General features: G+C 43.6%; 1 non-coding gene across 1 annotated transcript; it reads right to left on the reverse strand.

Annotated features, from left to right (window-relative positions):
• Positions 1-11869: 11869 nt before the first annotated feature.
• trnav-cac (transfer RNA valine (anticodon CAC)) lies at positions 11870-11942 on the reverse strand. The gene has a single exon. It is a non-coding gene; the product is annotated as a tRNA-Val (tRNA).
• Between the last annotated feature and the right edge of the window lie 1846 nt (positions 11943-13788).

Below are 13788 nucleotides of genomic sequence, written 5' to 3' on the forward strand. Positions count from 1 at the left end.
AGGCGTTAATGACGGCAAACACCAAGTACCCGATCGAAAGAGTCTATATGAAAGTCCACAGTATCCCCGCAGGGACACGGGTGATGAACCAGGAAAATCTGTTTCTAGGACAGCTCCCAAAACAGGTTATTATAGGTCTCGAAGATAATGATGCATTTACCGGGGTTTACAACAAGAACCCCTTTAACTTTAAACATTATAACGCGGAATTTATAGCGTTGTACGTCGATGGTGTGCAGGTTCCATCCAGACCTTTTCAACCTGACTTTGAAAACGGCAATGCGGTTCGTGAATATGACAGTCTAGTACTGGCTACGGGTCGCCATCTCAAGGATCAAACTCCCGGCTGATCGATCGCCGGGAATACTGCAGCGGTTACACCCTGTACGGTTTCAACCTGACCCCTGACGAAGAGTGTGGACAACATTTTTCACAGATGAAGACGGGCAATATGCGTTTGGAGATGCGTTTCAAGCAGCCTCTACCACGCACTGTAAATATGGTCGTGTATGCAGTGTTTGACAACATTATTGAGGTGAATCAGAGGAGAAACGTTATGTATGATTATTATTAAAATGAACACCAGAGAGCTCAACCACATCATGAATGCCCTGGCCAGCTCACGGAAACTGTTTCAAGAAGTCTACACCTGCGATCAGCTGCCTAAATTTAAGATCAAGAATTTACCTGCAATGTACATAATCAACACACACCCTAAAAATATGCCCGGAGAACATTGGCTGGCTATTTATCTAAGGGAGGACCACCGTGGTGAATTTTTTGATTCCTATGCAAACCCCCCGGATTTCAGACCTTTCCCTCGGAAGATCAATAACTTTCTGCTCAACAACTGTCAAGAAACCATTTACAGCGGTCGTCAAGTACAAAGTCTTCAGACCTTCACTTGTGGTCAACACTGTGTGTTTTTCTTATATCATAGATCTAAAGGAAGGTCATACCCCGATATTATGGCCTTGTACAGTGAGGATTTAGGCCAAAATGATAAAAAAGTGGCAGAGTTTGTCAGGACACTGTGGACCCCCCCTTATAACACAATGACTTACGACCCTAGCCAGCCGTGTATACAGATGGGGTGTTCTTGTGAGGATTTTAAAAGATGTCATGCGTGTTAAGGTGAAAAAATAATGAAAACAGCCTTTGAATCATTAGTTTTGTTTTTATTCAACACAATTCTTATACAAAGCAGGGGTTATGGTATAAATAAATGTACAACATTTGAAAAATAAAAAATAAAAATAAAAAATTGTTTGTCGGGTCATTATTTACAGGGGAGACAAATAAAAACATGAGATTAATAAGCTTCCCAACAATGGATAGATCCTGAGGATGGTCGCTCAGCATGGTCAGAATAATGAGATATCGGAGTCAGATCAGGCTCCACCTCTTTACACAGACGGATTTTTTGTCGCGTTTCCTGGTTAGGAACTGTTGATTGGGGCATGTTCAGACAGGCCATCGCCTGTAGGAAAGCATTCCAGCCTACAGGTCGGCGACTATCGGGTACCTTATTAGTGCTAGTGACACTCTTCAACAAATCAAACATGTGTGAACCTTTGATCACCGCAACATCTTTATCAACCGTTCCCCCCGCATCAGCCCCAGAACCATTTTCTTGAGAGGCCATGGTTAAAGTTAAAATGTTTTGATCTTTTTCACCCTGTCTAACCAGACGGAGGTAGCGCTGTAACGTGTTGGTATACAACTGGGCTTTGGAATACTGATTTAAATCGGCCCTGGCCTGTATAGCTTTCATTTCAGAGTCCAGGTTGTTTTCGGCCGTTTGTCTAATGGGCTCTGGCCCGACAACATTTTTTCTCAGTTTCTCAAGCTGCTCCTGAGGGATCAAAAACATTTTCTGAGCATATTCCATTATTAACCCACTCTGGAAGCTAGAAGACTGGTTAGGAAAGGCACGGCTATGCTCAACAGCGGTCCTATAAAACCCCCGGTTTGATTAATCTTCTTTCTTTTTCTTTTAATAGAATACTTCTTATTAGCGATGATCTTGATAACCGCTTTTTGTTTTTTGAGTTTAGAATGTTGAGAAGGGGTTAGGGGTATATTACCGCGTAAGATGTTAAAAGCTATTTCACACAGGGTCTCGATCAAATCCGAGGGGGCCCCTGCCAGCACAGCTTTCCTATGGCGCGGGCTCCTCTCAAATAACATTTGCAAAAGCGGCAGATTTCTTTTAATCCGAACAGACATTCTTATTTATTTCCTTTTCTTTAGCACATAGACTGCCGGCCAATCGTGCGGGCACAAACCTGTTCTTAGGGGAAAGTCTTCTGGGGTTTGTGCATTTAATTCCGCAATCAAGTACCCGTAGGGTTTTTTGGTGGCATCCTCAAATGCCTCCAAAAAGAACTTGGTCTGGTTAGGGTACATTTGACGAGCCAAGACGGTGACCTGTAGTTTATCTCTGGGGTTTTTAAAAAGAATTATATAATTGGCATATAAATTAATAGTGCGGCTTTTTTTACCTTGAAAAAATAGATTTTGAACTAAATAAATAATACTTAAATTCCTATGATGAGTGTACTTTGTGAAAGCTTTTTCCACTTCACTGTTGTCACCGGCCTGCTCCATCAGGTCATCAAGGATCACTAGGTTAGTATTACCGGGCGGGAACAAGTCATCGTCACACAACGAGGCGGGGAGACCTTGCACAAATTTCAGATTATTTTTTTTCGAAGCCAAATCATCGTAGAGAGGTTGCCAGCAAGAGAAACACCACACTATGTTGTCAAGAGCTTGGGACACGGTTGCGTCCACATCTTCTATGATGTTCTTTATAAGATAGCTCTTCCCCGAATTGGAGGGACCGGCTATAATACAGGAGAAAGGGTGTTGAAGTCTGTTTTCAAAACCACCGCTAATATCCATAAGGCAGAGTGGTATAATCAGTCTTCAACACTCTTTTATTGTACACCACCCTGAACCGTTTGTTTAGTGATCTATTTTCCAACGTGTACCCCTTTTTATTGCGATAGATCTGATTTCCGGCTGTAATAATCTCACGAGGAGGCGCGTCTTTCTCGGTTACAAAACTTTCTACCAGGGTCGTCAGAGACTTGATGTTAATGAGCTTGTTGTTACAATGGTTCAGAGTGAAACCCTTAACTTTCATACAGGTCTTACCCGCAGCCGTTCTGTATGCGTAAGTCTTAGGACCCCCTGAAACAAACTCCACTATGTGGTCCTGAGGATCTAGTTCGCTCGTTAACTCCCCAAGGTAGTCCCCGAGGGGAGGGACCCAATCCCCTGGCCTGGTGACAAAGATTACAGAGTCAGTATCATGATAGAGCGTGCGTTCCTGCAACTGATCCATTAAGTTGTACAGTTCAAGCCGGGCGTAAGCCGTGGTAAAAACCGCTATGAAAACATTAACGTTCCCCTGTTTGGTGGGGAAATCTTTAGGGGCCCTCCACTGGACCTGTGCCACGTGGTCATTTAAGAATTGAAAGTGTGATACTGCATGTTGTTTGGAAAACATAAATTCTATAAACTGTTCAGGGGTTTTAATCAAGGTTGTGTTTAGACGGTAATTTCTTTCCCCAAACTTACCCCACAGACTGTTTAAAATCAGTTTGGACATTTGTCTCTTGGCGGGGTTTACAGTTATGTTCCCCAGCTCTAGACGGATCCCTTCCTTTTCAAAATATTGCTAAACGTATCGCTCTTTGGCCGCGGAGTCAACACACCATGAGGGATAGCCCGATGCCTCCTGTTTCCCTTTCAGATGGGTCATAATGTAATCAGCAAAAAGAGTATCAGATTTTTCAGAAAAATGCCAAACCTCATACACCTTACCGACTCTGTAACCTTTCTCCACCGCCTTGTCAAGCTCAATGCTACACCAGACACCCGTCAGCGCTCTCTCTTCATCACTGTGCAGACAAGAGGTAGTTTGATTTTCAGTTTCCACACACGTTCTACACAGAGGGAACATCAATTTTCCCGAACACCTGTAAGGCAACACGGGTAAGAACAGCTCGCGAGGAGGGTACATGGTGACTTTGATCAAACCAAAGTAATGTCCGATTTCGAGAAAGTCACGATAAACAATGGTTGGACGCCCCACCGGGTACATTTTGGTCTTGTTGACATAAGGGTACAGACTGGTGAAATCATAGTAATCTACTCTCTCACCCTCCTTTACCTCATAATGTAAACAGAGGGCGTTGGTACGACCCCCAAATAACGCATCCCGGGGCTCAAGACGTTCAGAAAAGTCCAAGGTTTCCATAAACCGTTGTACCCCCGCATCCTGTTGCTTCAGGGTCGTCCACTCGTGTTCCCAAATCACCAGCACGTTCAAACCATAGGTGTGTTTTAAAGTTTCAATTCGTTCCTGGAAATTATAGTACATATCACTGCAGAGTTTTTGTGTTACGGGGTTAAAGGTGTTTGGGTCGAAGCACTGAGGACAGCCATGGTAAATACAACCTGCAAACTCATAAGCGGTACGCCGCCCGGACACGTCGCTAAAACCGTCTAAGTAGTAAGGCCCCATTTTGACTTCCCCTTGATTTAAAGCATGTCTGATGAAGATGTTATCCCGGGCACTCAGGTATTCCAGCCACTGTATGGAGACAGTCGAAAAGTTCTTTTGTCTAGCACGATAGTTGTCAGAAGTGGTGACCGCTATAGTGTTTTTCTGCAAGAAATTGGACCGATACATTTTCATGCAGAGAGACGCTATGGTCACACTTTGCAAAGGGTCGAGACCCGATGTGTTGATAACCTCGGCGCGGAAACGCACACAGGCTTCTTTAAGGATCACCACATCATTTTTACAATAAGCAGCCATCTCTTCTCGGTCATCAAAAACACCTCCCTTAACCGTATTGTACCATTTAAAGAATTCCTCCCTCTCATGAGACATCATAGTATCAACCCCATAATAAGTGGCGGGCAGGTAGGACCCTCGATAATTTTGAGTGTCCATAGTATTAAAAAAATGGCAGAACCAACCTTTCTTCTGAGCCTCAAAACCCAGAGCCTTAGGCAAAGCGCTCAATTTCATGGGGATGAAATTTAACGAGTCTATGTAACGTTAGTTGAAAGCTTCGTCGGTGAAACACATGATCTTGCTACCCTGAGCTATTATTTTTGGGGTCACCCCATTTTCCACCAGATACTTCATCAAAATGTAAGAATCATAACCCTTAGCATTGTGGGCAATAAATGTGTAATTGAGGTATTTTGGACCGCGATACCGCGTAAAGAAATCCCTGACACAACTCTCACCGCTAGCTGACCACTCACGATCCAACATGTCAATACAGAGTATATAATTAGCAACGTGGACCCCGTTTTCTTGCCGGCATTCAAAAGCAAAAAAGACATACCGGTTGTGCGGCGGCTCCTTTTTAACCGGCTGAATAAAGCACTGGTGTTCGGACCCCGGGGTTAAATCAGCATTACAGATCCTGCATCTCGGCTCCAGACATTTGTGTGGTTTAACCTCATGAAAACGGTACTGGAGGCAACACTGCGGGCAATATTTAGTTTGATCACAATAACTCCGTTTTTTAACCCCCTCAGCAGCGGCCCTCTGTACCTTATGCTCGGAAAAACAGAACGCTGAGAGACAAATCCTTAAGCAATCTTTACATCGGATGGTAGGGGCCAAACCCTTACGACATTGCGGATTGAAACAGACGTTACAGTAACCGTCACAGCGGTGCTTAAGCTTATCATTGAAGGCCTTATAACACCAATGACAAACATACGAACAACCCAAAAAAGCCGTCAAACTCTTTATTCCAAAGTAATGACTATCACTTAGGAAGAGAAACAGTGTCTGTGTATGGGTTTCAGGATGTGTCTGAAATTTCACAAATACTTCCTTTACCTCACAACGGTACCACACAACAATTTTTAAAGACAACAACTCCTCAAACTTGGTGATGTCTGAAAAGGCAACCATCTGTTGAGAGTTTAAGCCGGCCCTCTGATGAAGCATTAAAGCTTCTTGCAGAGCTTGGGGTTCAGGCATGTCGGGGGTGAGTAGTTTTATTAAACTGTAAGCAAAACAGAGCTTATTGTCCCCACTGGAACTCACCACTAATTGCCTGAGCTTGGTCCTAATTATGTCGTTCTTCAAGCATTTCGACAGTCTTCTAAGCGCCCCACCCTCAGGGTTACGAACCACATTCATTACCAGAGACAGACTTTCATCAGCTATGATGGCTGCGTTACTTTGCAATAACGCTTCGATTTTAGCCAGACGTCTAAATTATCTCCACTCAGCATTACAGATAGGTTGCTAAACAAATCATCCCCTCTGAGTTCTAACTGTACAACATCTCGAGGTCTGACCCTTTCAGCAACCTGTTCAAGCATTTTCTGCAAGGCCTCGTGTATGTTGACAAATATTTCTGCATAATTGTCACAATTTAAAAGTTCTGCAAAATTAAAACGCTGAATCATTTCAAAATTGTTATAGGCCGGTCTATCTATAATCACGGGATCACTGGTACTCTTGGACACATCATCATTTTGAACAAAGCCTTCACCCCCTACATTCTCACAGAGCATGTCCTCCACAGCCTTATCAGTCTCAGAACCCTCCACATTCCGAACACCCCCACTGCTGACATCTACAAAACCCCCTTTTTGAGGAGGCTCATTTAAAGCCTGTAAAAGTCCTTCAAAGATATCCAAGACCCTCCTCTATAGTGATGGCTGCTTCTGCCGCCATCCTGTGTTCTAATTGTCTCAAATCATTTATAAAAGGGGCAGAATTTGGTTGGGGTAGCTCCTCCAAAGCCTCCACCATTTCAAACAAATCGGGGTGAACTAGGGGGTGAACCTCTATAAGCGCTACCGGTGGGAGGTGGTTATTTAGATCATTGACCATCTGTAACAGGTCGGGGTTCACCGGTAAGTCTGTTAATTCACATTCTATCGGTGGTAATTGGGGGTTATTTAAATCATTTATCATTTGTAATAGTTCCAGGTTCATTGGGACATCAGAGGAGTTCACAACAGGGCCGGGGATGTTCTCTCGGGAAGGTCTTTTTGGGGCCCTAGCTTGTTCATAATCCTTTAGTTTGTGAGTTCTTTTACCAAGTCAGGACATTTTTTAATTTATTTTTTATTTTTCCAACAACCCACAATAGTAAGGCGTTTTGTGTCTATTAAAACATTAAATACGGTACAATTCGTTAGTAAGGGTATTAATAAGGGTGTTTTGGCTCTCTATCACCAGGTTTTGCCCCACTAACACAAGTCTTTGATTTTGTAACAAAGTATGTAGCAACTCATGGCGACTTTCAGGAAGTAGCTCCGGGGGCTGGTGGCCTGGCTCAGCTTCAAAGGATGGTCGCTCCGGTAAATCTCGGTCGAAGGAGGCAGGGAGCGAGCGTATACTCATGGACGGAGACCAAGAAGGCCTTTGCGGTGACACCCTGGCCAAGCGCGGGGTACTGTTCCGCGTTTCTGTAGCCAAGAAACGGGTCTGGGGGGACGATGTTGAAACCAGGCCGTCGTTGGGTGGTGTGACCGCCCTGACTGACGGCGACCCCTGAGGTTGTTGGATGCCTGTATTTGTTCCGCCCGACAATGCGGCGGGCTGAATCTGGGGTGTTGAATTACCCCCAGAAGGCTGTGGCCTGAGTAGATGTTGGGGGGTCTCCAAGACCACCGTGGGGGATCCTCTCGGTGATCTCACCGGGGAAGATGTTTGATCCCACTTAGACGGGGTAATTGTCCTCAATAGCTCATCCACAGAATGACTATCCCAAGAGTCTTGGGAAGAATAAAAATATACATTACATTTACATCTTTAAACGGCGACAGAAATCAAACTTAAAACAACATGTCCAGGACATTCAAAACCTTTAGCTTTTTTAAACCTTTGAAAATAGCCTTAGACATTCACTACAACGCCTTATTATTTACAGACAATATATTTATTAGGACTTGATAATAAATGTAAAACAGAGAAGCCACTGTAAATAAACTGTTTCTTAAATGTTTCTTTAAAAACTGTAATATTGTTAATAAAACACACACACACACAACAACATTTCATTTTTAAACGAACCTTCCAAGTGTAAACGCTTCCTGATCCCGGGACTTCCTGTTTCACAAACGTTTTCACGATCTGTTTAAATATTAAATACAATGAACACCTTCAAGCCTTTTCCTACAACCACTTTAAAACAGAAGTATAATAGCGGGAGATAAGCCAAACAACTTACTAAACCCTTTCGGACGGCTTTACTTCCTAACCAGACGGTACGGCAATCGGTCATTTCTAAACACGTTCCCCAGAAACAAGCCTAGACCTGTCCGGACTTCTAAAGATCTTTCCCAGAACCCCCCGCCCTACAGGAAACGGGCACCCATCGCTTAAATATTAGCCCTCAACGGGCAAACAAAGCCCTTTTAAAAACATTAAAGTTTGAAAGATCTTACTTACCTCCACAGAATAATCGTTTCTTAAGTTTTTCGGCTGGTTTAGCTTTTTGCACCGCTGTGAAGGTAAGAGACATGTTTAACCTTTAACCACACCGCTTTATAAAAAGCTTTAACCTCTTACAGGCTGCAGATATATACTCACAGCTATCAGATACCGGGGCTGACGGCCTTTCAGATTCTTGAAAGGTTACGGTTCTCGAAGGTAAAACGAAACAAGCCCTTGATGTGGAAGGCCTTTCGTTGTCTCGAACCACGTTTCTTAATACTGTTAGACAGGATAATTTTTTAAAATTAACAAAACTGGACTCAAACATCTTACAGAAACGTTATACAAACAAACAGGGGTTTAGTTCTTACCCGGTCGGCAGACAGCCTGTCTAGGGACAACCACTTCTCTTGGTCGATCCTCGGAGACATTAATCACAGGCCTTTCGATAGTTTCTGTGTAATTAAAGAGACCGGCATTAATATGTATTAAAACGTTTTCATAACTCTAATGAGCCGCTTCAAAACCACACACACCCATACATAAGAACCCATGAGCGCAAACACAAAAATCTTACCGTTGTTGTTCCAGATGATCTCCTCAGCGTTGGGAATTAACTCCTGTTGACTGGCTGAAAAATAATTTTACAGAACTTAAAACAGATGTTATAGCCTTATTTACAATACATGCACACAACACGCTCTGAGTCAGTGAAAATAATCTGAAGACTTACCAAAAAACTCGTTTAAATCGAAGTCGCAGATGTTGTTTCCGGACACTGTTGATCTTTAGTCTTAAATCGAAAGGTCAGTATGAGTCTGTCGAGCTGAAGACCAGACCTTCATACTTATACTGATGTCCACATGCCGGATCTTCTTGTAAGGCATTGTTCTGGTCTGGCCTTTGTGCCGCCCTGTTACCAATTAACATATCAAAACCAACCAATAAAATGACACTGCATCAAATTTCAAATAGAAACCAAGATGGAGACGATCTCTCTCCTCTCTACTCTAAACTTTTATTAGAACCTTTTGGTCTCTCAAAAAAACATTTTTAAGCATCAAGACCTATAGTCAACAACCACTAAGAATATTTTAGGCCTTTATAAGCGCTAAAAAACAACCTGAGCCAAGAAAATAACCATAAAGATCTAAAATAACTAGCGCTTTTACAGTGATTTTTTTTTTTTTTTTTTAATAGCGATGCTTTGTTTGGTATTAAACAAGTCACAAACTACTCAGAACAGAGTTTATCCCCGCAAAAGAGATATTTGGGTTTACTTTACAAAGCTTATGAATTATATAGGTTAAAAGTATTCTGAATGTTTTGATACCACACGCCATACCTACTGTTGTCTGAGCCCACCCCCGCCCCCCATGGTGTGAGTGATTTAGCCTTGAGTGTTGTGATCTATTTAGCATTGAGTGATCAGTTGTTTTTATTTTTTAAACGATTCCTTATCATCAGGGATTGAGACTGCTAAAATACCTTAAAAGCATATCCTTATCTTAAGTCTAACTCTTATGAGCTTTAAGACCCTAGAATGTATTTAAGTAAAACGACTGAACACATTATGTGAGAGATAAAATATAACCACAGCTTTTTTTTTTTTTTTTTACAAAAACAATTAACCTATACACACAAACACCCACACACACACCCTCTTTTTTAATTTTATTTTTAATTAAATTTGAGGGGAGAGACAGAGCCAGATACAGTGTGGATAACATAAATACCCTATGCAAAACAGGCATTGATAGGACCTGGGATCATAACAGACAACAGAACTTGTTAATCTTATAAAATGATTGGGCGAGATAGAGAGAGAGACAGACAGAGACAGTGTGAATATGATAAACGCACTATTCAAAACTGGCATTGTTAAGACCTGGGACCATTACAGACAACAGAACTTGTTGATCTTATAACGGTTTAGATTTACTAAACCATTACATGTATATTTAAAAAAGACCCCCAACCACTACAGGAAGAGCCGACCCATTCACACTCTACAGTTGACCAACAAGAACAACAAGAACAACAGGTTATGGGCGGCCTTGTTGTTCAGGGTTTTATGGGTGTACACTTTCTGACGGATATGACGTAGGAATAATTAAGGATATAACTCTACCTAAAATCACGCCCCCCAATTATGACGTAGGAATATTAATAAGCTTAGGGCATACGTCATAACAAAATAGGCCGCGCCCAAAAAACCCTACTATCTACTCATAAGAGTAACAGCAATGTCGCCGATCCTGCTACGGTCGTATTGTAACAGCAACAACATGTATCGATTTTAAAAGTGTCAGTTCCTGCGCCTCGCAAAGCTACCCTTCTGTGATCGTTTGTTCTCAAGGTCAGGATTTCTTGCCACTCCGAGGAAGAGAAAACGACATCCAGCCTTGGGGCAGAGAGATGGGGACAGGTAACACGGCACTGGCACGCGTGCACCGCGGGTTGTTTCCGCCCGGTTTCAAACCAGGGACCTTTCGCGTGTGAGGCAAACTTGATAGCCACTAAACTACAGAAACCAACCCGTCCTGGTGTTTCGAATGGCTCCCATCGAAGCCGGCAGGTAAAACGTGCACAGGCGTTTCCCGTGGGCCAGCCTGTGAGATAAAGGTTTCTATTTTCACTGACCTATTTTGCATTGCTCAAGGGCACATCAGGACACTTTGGAAACTCTTTCAAAGGAAGAACGTCCTGAGCTATGACAAGACTTACACTTACCCCAACAAGGTGATGCTCAATGGCTTGTTCAAACAGCTGCTGCTCGTCTTGTGCCACCATCAGACAATCACAGAGCTATTGTGCCTTCTACACCTTACGGTAGCAACAAATCTAACTACTGCTTTACTTTAACAATAATAATGACGGCGACTACGACGACAACAAGAACAACAAGAACAACAACAACATCAACAAGAACAACAACATCATCATCATCATCATCATTATCATTAGATTTTAATTAAAAGTGGCTACACGAGCGTTAACAATTTCAACCTGTCGACGGACGGACGCTCTGAGTGCACCGATTTCGGGACACTTCGATAACTCTTTCAAAGGCAGGACGCCCTGCGCTCAGACAGTGCCTGCACTTAGCCCAACAAGGTGATGCTGAATGGCTTGTTCAAACGGCTGGTGGTCTTCCGTCACCACCAGACTATCAGAGCTATACTGCGCCTTCAACTACATAAGAGTAACAGCAATGTCGCCGATCCTGCTACGGTCGTATTGTAACAGCAACAACATGTATCGATTTTAAAAGTGTCAGTTCCAGCGCCTCGCAAAGCTACCCTTCTGCGATCGTTTGTTCTCAAGGTCAGGATTTCTTGCCACTCCGAGCAAGAGAAAACGACGGCCAGCCTCGGGGCAGAGAGATGGGGACGGGTAACACAGCACTGGCACGCATGCACCGCGGGTTGTTTCCGCCCGGTTTCGAACCGGGGACCTTTCGCGTGTGAGGCGAACGTGATAGCCACTACACTACGGAAACCGACCCGTCCTGGAGTTTCGAATGGCTCCCATCGAAGCCGGCTGGTAAAACGCACACAGGCGTTTCCCGTGGGCCAGCCTGTGAGATAAAGGTTTCTATTTTCACTGACCTATTTTGCATTGCTCAAGGGCACATCAGGACACTTTGGAAACTCTTTCAAAGGAAGAACGCCCTGAGCTATGACAAGACTTACACTTTTCCCAACAAGGTGATGCTCAATGGCTTGTTCAAACAGTTGCTGCTCGTCTTGTGCCACCATCAGACAATCACAGAGCTATTGTGCCTTCTACACCTTACGGTAGCAACAAATCTAACTACTGCTTTACTTTAACAATAATAATGACGGCGACTACGACGACAACAAGAACAACAACAACAACAACAACAACAATATCATCATCATCATCATCATCATCAGATTTTAATTAAAAGACCACCAGACTATCAGAGCTATACTGCGCCTTCAACTACATAAGAGTAGATAGTAGGGTTTTTTGGGCGCGGCCTATTTGTTATGACGTATGCCCTAAGCTTATTAATATTCCTACGTCATAATTGGGGGGCGTGATTTTAGGTAGAGTTATTTCCTTAATTATTCCTACGTCATATCCGTCAGAAAGTGTACACCCATAAAACCCTGAACATCAAGGCCACCCATAAATACCCCCACCCCTCTGAAGGCAACGCCCCGAAACTCTCCTCTCTATTTAAGAACCCGCGCTGCTTTTAGGCAATACCTCTTTAATTCTCAGCATCAGAAACATCCCGCTTCTTCAACATGTCCAGCGACATCAACATGAAACCCCGCAAGAAACAATCCCGGGCAAGGGTTCCTGTACTCACCATTTTGAAGATTGAACGCTCCTGGGTGTTGTTCTGGGGGGCTCGACGGGGTTACCGCTTTAAAAGGTATCCCAGCTATGTTGGAGTGGAGCTTTTTGCTTTGGGAGAGAAGGAGGGTACGTTGGAACCTTTTGAGACGGTAATTGAATACTCTTATGAGGACTGGTTGAAGGTGATGGCCTGGAGAGATCTGGGGCTTGTGGATAAGACTCTAGAAGGCTTGCAAGAGGGTCCAAGAGAATGCGAAATGGAGTCTCCGACTCAGGGTTTTGAAAGGTGTGAATGGGAAAGCTTGCAGAACTACGGTAGAGTGGTGAAGAGTCTATCTCTAACTACAGATCGTAAGGTTTTGTTTAGCAGTACCCTGATTACAAACCCTATTGAAGGGGGTGTGGAGGATCCAGAAAAACAGGTTACTGAAATTATGTTTGACGCCGTGGACTGGCCGTTCTTGAAAGAGGTCATAAACTGTATAAATGATGGTTTTGACATCTTGACCAAATGTTCGCAACTGGATTTGGTTAGAAGGAGAAAATGCTGGATTATGGATTATATATCCCCCTTGAATGACGACGACGATGATAAAACAGACGACGTGTGGGGTTTTGGAGGGGGGTCTGACGGCTCAGGGGCTACTCTCTTCTAAGAGGGCGGTGTGTCGTGACGTAGTGAAGAGATAGGATAAAAGGCGCAACAATTCAATCATGGTTGAAAATTAAAGAGAATGTCTTACCTGAAAGCTGCGGACGTCGACAGGCTCTACAGGCCTCTTCAAACCCGGGATCACCCCTGGTTCTATTCCCCAGATTTTGTATACACTCTGGAACCCTTTGACTGCGGTTACTCTCCAAGACCTCAGACCCCGGTCCCTCAGGACGAAACAACATGCGGTGCGATGGATGTCCAAATGAGTCTCGGGGATCCCCAGCCTCTGGAGCTCATGGAGGGCCTCGATTTTGCCGAATTGTCTACCGTCTGTGCGTCTCAGCAGGGGGTCAGTCCA

This window comes from Amia ocellicauda, chromosome 11, assembly GCF_036373705.1.
Source record: "Amia ocellicauda isolate fAmiCal2 chromosome 11, fAmiCal2.hap1, whole genome shotgun sequence".
Classification (NCBI taxonomy): Eukaryota; Metazoa; Chordata; class Actinopteri; order Amiiformes; family Amiidae; genus Amia; species Amia ocellicauda.